Source organism: Spinacia oleracea, chromosome 5 (genome assembly GCF_020520425.1).
Source record: "Spinacia oleracea cultivar Varoflay chromosome 5, BTI_SOV_V1, whole genome shotgun sequence".
In the NCBI taxonomy this organism is placed as follows: domain Eukaryota; kingdom Viridiplantae; phylum Streptophyta; class Magnoliopsida; order Caryophyllales; family Amaranthaceae; genus Spinacia; species Spinacia oleracea.
The window spans coordinates 118138261-118143995 of NC_079491.1; the positions used below are offsets into that span (position 1 = coordinate 118138261).

A 5735-nucleotide genomic window follows, 5' to 3' on the forward strand; every position below is an offset into this window, starting at 1 on the left:
TTTGTGTAGAACCAAGATATAACGGTGTTGCGGAAGCTTTGATTATACTCTCATACATACGGGGACGCTCAACGAACTGATGGTCTTCCACATCATGCATCATCTCATCTATCCTATCTTCCTCCTCTTCTTCCTCACTTTCAACACCAATATCATCCTCAATTTCATTTTCATCACCATTATCACAATGATTATGCTGACTCGAGATCGGCATACTAGAGCTTGCCCCATGATCTATGCTCTCACCATGCCATGTCCACGTCGTGTAGTTACTCTTAAAACCGCGACGAACTATGTGATCAACAATATCATCAATATCCCGAAACCCCCTTGAATTATTGCAATCACAACAAGGACACTGAATTAAACTTGATTCGTGTTCTGATTGATGTTTCAAGGCAACCTTACTGAACTCTTGAATCCCTTGTAAGAACCTTGTAGAAAATCGTTTACTACCATACATCCAACTTCGATCCATTTTCAACCACTAAAGATAAAACAATATGACCAAATTTTGTCAAAGGTTAGAATATAAACTAGGCTATTCATATCATTTTAAATCCATGGCTTTATAGCTTCCAACTAAACCTACCATAACTAATAACAAGTTCCCATAACGTACACTTCATTTCACATCACAAATTCACAAACCCAAATTTTGTAGCAAACCCAAAACATGATTTCATATATCACCTAAATTCATTTCATAACCTACACAAACCATCTCATAAACCTACACAAACCCAAAACTTCATTTCATAACTTTTAATTCAACAAAACCTAAATGTAATAAACAATTAAAATTCAACAAAACCAACTATTATAATAACCTATTCCAATTCATCAAAAACTACAATTAAAATTCAACAAAACCTAAATCCTAAAATGTACCCAATTAAAATTCAACTAAATAATATCCACAATTAAAATTCAATCTTAAATTTCAATTCAAATGTACAACTAAAATTCAATCATAATATCCACAATTCAAATCAAAATGCACAATTAAAATTCAATTAAAATTTAACTAAAATATATCCACAAACTTTCAATCTAAATATCAAAATTTAAATTCAATCTTAAACATAAACAACTAAATAAAATCCACAACACTCAATTTAAACCTAACTATTGAAAGTATTAATATTTAAAAACAATTTAAAATGTACCTAATTATATTAAGAGAGGAGGGACGAACTGAGAAGGGGCGCCGGCGGAGTGGGCGGTGGCGTGGTCGGCGGCGTCACAACGACAGGTTGCCGTGGTCGGCGGCGATACAAGCAGAAGATGCCGTGGTGGCCGGGCTGCGTTTTCAGGACGGAATAATGGGATGCGTTTTTCAGCAGCAGTTGAAAGGAGAACGACGCAGGCCGGCCGGGGATGGAACGACGACAACAGTGAACGACGGCAGTGCAGCGGCAGTGAGGTCCGACGGCAGTGCAGCGGCAGTGAGGTTTAGTGTTTGGGTCGTTATTTGGTTTAGGATTAAAGGGAATTGTAGAAGACTTAAGGCAGTAGAGAAATTGCGGGGAGGAGGGAAACCAAAATTAAAAACTTCCGGATTTTTTTTACATCCTGTGCGTTGCAGAATTACTAATTTGCGACGCAAATGACTCTAAGAGGAGTCATCTGCGTCGCAGATTAGTAATTCTGCGACGCACAGGATGTAATATTTTGCGTCGCATTACTATTAATCTGCGACGCAAATAACTCTGAAAACATATTAGAGTCATTTGCGTCGCAGATTAGTAATTCTGCGACGCACATTGCTAATTTTAATGCTAATAACTGTCTTTTGCGTCACATGTTTAAATGTGCGAGGCAAATGTGGTGATGCAAATGATTGTTTTTCCACTAGTGGTTTTAAATTACAATAAAGAAAATTTCATAAATTAAATTAGAATGAGTTAGTTGGATCTTTTACCAAACTGACAACTTTTAAAATTTTATTTACCAAAATGACTACTTTTGAATTCTATTTCCCAAACTAGTTATTCCGTACTATTTATTTACCAAAATGACTATTTTGACTCGAGACAAAAAAAAAACCATTAAACTTGTTTTTTATTTTTATTTTTATTTTTAATATATATGTATAGTAAACCGGTTTTTTTATTTTTTATTTTTGAATAAAAAGAAATTAAGAAACATTAAAACCTTTAAACTTAAATTTAAGAACTTCGTAAACTTAAATATGAGAACTCCATAACTAACCATTGTCCCTAATATTCGTCCAAAGCAACCTGTATTCCCAGTTGAACTCGATACTCAAGAAAAAATAAATGACATAAATAGGATAATGAACGAAAGAAGATACAAATTCAAATATGCTCGAGTATGCTCAAGTAGACAATTGAGGCTATTTAAAACCCAAATCAGTTTATTTTTTTATTTTTTTAAATACCCAAACCAAACTGCTTCACTATTATAAAAAAAAAAAATCAAACCGGTTCACTATTTAAAAAAAATATATCAAACCGGTTCACTATTAATTTTTTTTTTTAAAACCGGTTCACTATTTAAAAAAAGCTCAAACCACATCAGTATAAAAATAAAAACTTAGACCGGTTCATTGGTTTTACTTTAAAATCAAAATTAAAAGATAGCTAGTTTAAAATCAAAATAATAGCAATTTGGGAAATAAAATTAAAAGATAGCCATTTTGGTAAATAGAATTATAAAAGTAGCCACTTTGGTAAAAGATCCGAGTTAGTTTTTTCTAATAGTCAAACCTCTAATTCACCCCAAAAGTTTCTTTTTCCCTCAAACCTCTCTTAACCAAACACCCCCTTAATCTTTGTGCGTACGATTATATGAATACTCAATATATTGTTGATTGGATTCAAAGTTAATCTACCTCAAGATTGGTTAATCATATAAACGAAATATAACAAATTCAGCCATCTCAGTTTATGAACATATCTTTTCGAGACTATTTCATAAGATGTATAGAAGAGTATTAGGCCGGGCCTTTATTCTTTGCATTAGTATATATATATATATATATATATATATATATATATAGGCAAAAAAGGACAATTATCCCAAAACTGTCATTTGATAAAATCCTATTATTATGTGCTCGTATCACAATGCTAAACGCTAGTCTTTGATTAATAATATATAATCATACTAGGTTAGGCCTCGTGCAAAGCACAGTTATTACTCAAATAATTTATTATTTCAATAGTAACTAAATAAAAGACATGTGTTTCCTTTTAAAAAAACAAAAGACATATGATTAGAAAACGTGAAAGTCAAAAGGATATATATAAAAGTATAAATTCAAAGTGTGTAAATAAATATTAAATGAACTAAAAGTTAAGGATTATAGTTGTATGCGTGTATATATATATCGGGATCTGGTGAGAACCACCCCTTAAGATGAGAACTGTGAACCAATCTCAGCTGTAGATCAAATAAATCCAACAGCCCACAATCTACCCGACCAACCCAAAACATTAAGGGTAATTTGGTGATTTTGCAGCGCTGAATGACCTCCTCTCTCAACCCAATTTTCAGAATTTGTTTCTCTCTCCTGTTAGAAATCATCGCTCCGCAATTTTCACCTTGTTCAAGTACGTCCATCCTTTCAAATCTTCTCAATTTCAATTTAGGTTAAGTAAGTAATTTAATTTATAATTGTTGTTTTATATTCTGTTAGATTTATAGTTCAATTATTTGGGATTTTGATTGTTGAAATTTGGGTTTCACAAATTCTTTGTTTAAGTGCTTTGCGATTTGGGTTGCTTAAATTAGGGTTTCAAATTGCAATTTTGTTAATGTTTTTTCTTCTTTGATTGCTAAATTTAGAGCTTTTATATTGCTATTTTGTTTTAGATTTTGCGATTTTGATAAAATTAGGGCTTTTATATCGCTAAAATTAGTGTTTCTTTCAAATTTTTGTAATCACTTGCTTGTAACGCCATGATTTTGTTTGCTTCGTTTTAGTTTATAATGATGTTGCATTCTAGAAATCACTTCTTTGTTACACTTTTTATGATTACATATTTTATCTTGTTTTTGTTTTGTTGTTGAATTGGGGTTGTTGTAATACTTTGATTCGATTTGTTTCGACTTACTTTTAAGCAATTAGACGGTTTTTAGCTACCAGAAGCTCGAAAATGCTTTAAAGGTTTCCTAGATGTAGACCATTAGTTGGAGCCTACTTGATGTTTGTTATGTGGGTGTTATTTAGGGAAGCCATCTAGCTGGAAAACAGAATAGGTTGCTAAATTGGGTTCTCATTTGCATATAGTAGCACTGCAACTTTGGAGGTAAATTGAGTACTTCTTTTCAATTAATATTCTTGTTCGTTGTGATTTCGCCCAAGTTCAGTCAAATGAGTTTTGAGAGGTGTTTGTTGGGGTTTCGAGTGGTTGTGTTTTAGTTTACTTAGTTCTTTCGCTGCTGAATTTGGTTTTGAAAGTTCGAATTTGCTTGGAATTTAACTCATAAATCAAGGTACTATATAATTATATTTATTGTATACATGTGTGGTGTAGTTGTGGGCTGTGAAGTGGTGTTGTATGTGTGTGTGTGTGGGGGTGGGGGGGGTGGGGTGAGGGATGGTGTAGTCAGACGTGTATCTGCGGGACTGCAAGGTTGGTTGTCTAAGCTAAAAAGTGGGGTTTCAGATGCTGTTGGAGTTGGTGCATTGGTTCAAGTTGTCTATTTTGTTGAGTTTCTGTAGCTAGGTGTTGTGAGGAGTTCGTGGTTCTGCAGGGTTGTTGTAGCAACTTCTGGTTATGGTTTCAGTAGGTTTTTAGTTGATGATATTGCCTGGCTGATTATTTTTTTCTGGTGTTGTGATCTGATATGTCTGCTTGTTGTTAGCTCGGATATTCTGCTGCTTGCTTCTGGCATGCGGTTCTGCTGTCAATTTTGTTTTTGTTTCTCTCATTGTATATTTGTTTGTACTACAATCCCTTAGGTTTCATTCCCTTGAGGAGTTTGCTGAAGTTAAGAGAAGTTGGAGAAAACTCTTGGATGGACACAATCGACGTAAGAGGAAGAGACAACTCGAAATCTGTTACATGCCTGATTCTGCTGGTGGCTTTTTGTCATCTCATACAGGCCATTTGACAAATTCTCAGCTAAATTTCTTTGCATATTGATAGAACGTTTTTCCGTCGTTGAAAGATCAACGCCACAATCAAACAAAATTTATAGAACCGCTAGACTAACCAACTATATGAACTATAGTGGCAAGTAAAGGGATCGTCCCAAAGAAACGATGGTTCTTGAGTTTAAATGTCAAGCTAATTCGAACAAGAGGTTTGATTTGAGTTATCACTATGAAGCTAAACTAACAATTAAACTACATTGAATCAAGGAAGAGAAACGTTAGGGAGTTGGGGATAGTCTAGGGAAATTGGGGGAAATTAACTACTATAGACACCTACTTTTGTCCCCATTCCCGAAAGGGAAGGTTCGATGATGAAAGCGTAAATCTCCACTTGACAACGCATCTCCTATAAAATAACGAATCTCAATTCCCCTTTTCATTTCACCCAAAACCTGCTATTTATATAAACCTGCTATTTATGGAAACCTGCTAAAAATAGTAACTGCTGTAATGGGTAGTTGTTAAAAGTGGCAAGTCATAAAAGATAGAAACCTGTCAGAATTAGGTGTTGCACTCCAACATAAATCCTAAATGAGATAGAAATTGCGAGAGAATCCTATTCCTAATACGATTCGAAAATAAGAGTTACGTATTAATTAAAATCCTA

The 5735-nt window shown here is 33.8% G+C and overlaps 1 long non-coding RNA gene across 1 annotated transcript; it reads left to right on the plus strand.

Moving 5' to 3' along the window:
* The first annotated feature begins 3248 nt into the window (after positions 1–3248).
* Positions 3249–5292, plus strand: LOC130461224 (uncharacterized). The gene is made up of 3 exons (XR_008921629.1): positions 3249–3578; positions 4199–4277; positions 4934–5292. It is a non-coding gene; the product is annotated as an uncharacterized lncRNA (long non-coding RNA).
* The last annotated feature ends 443 nt before the right edge of the window (positions 5293–5735 follow it).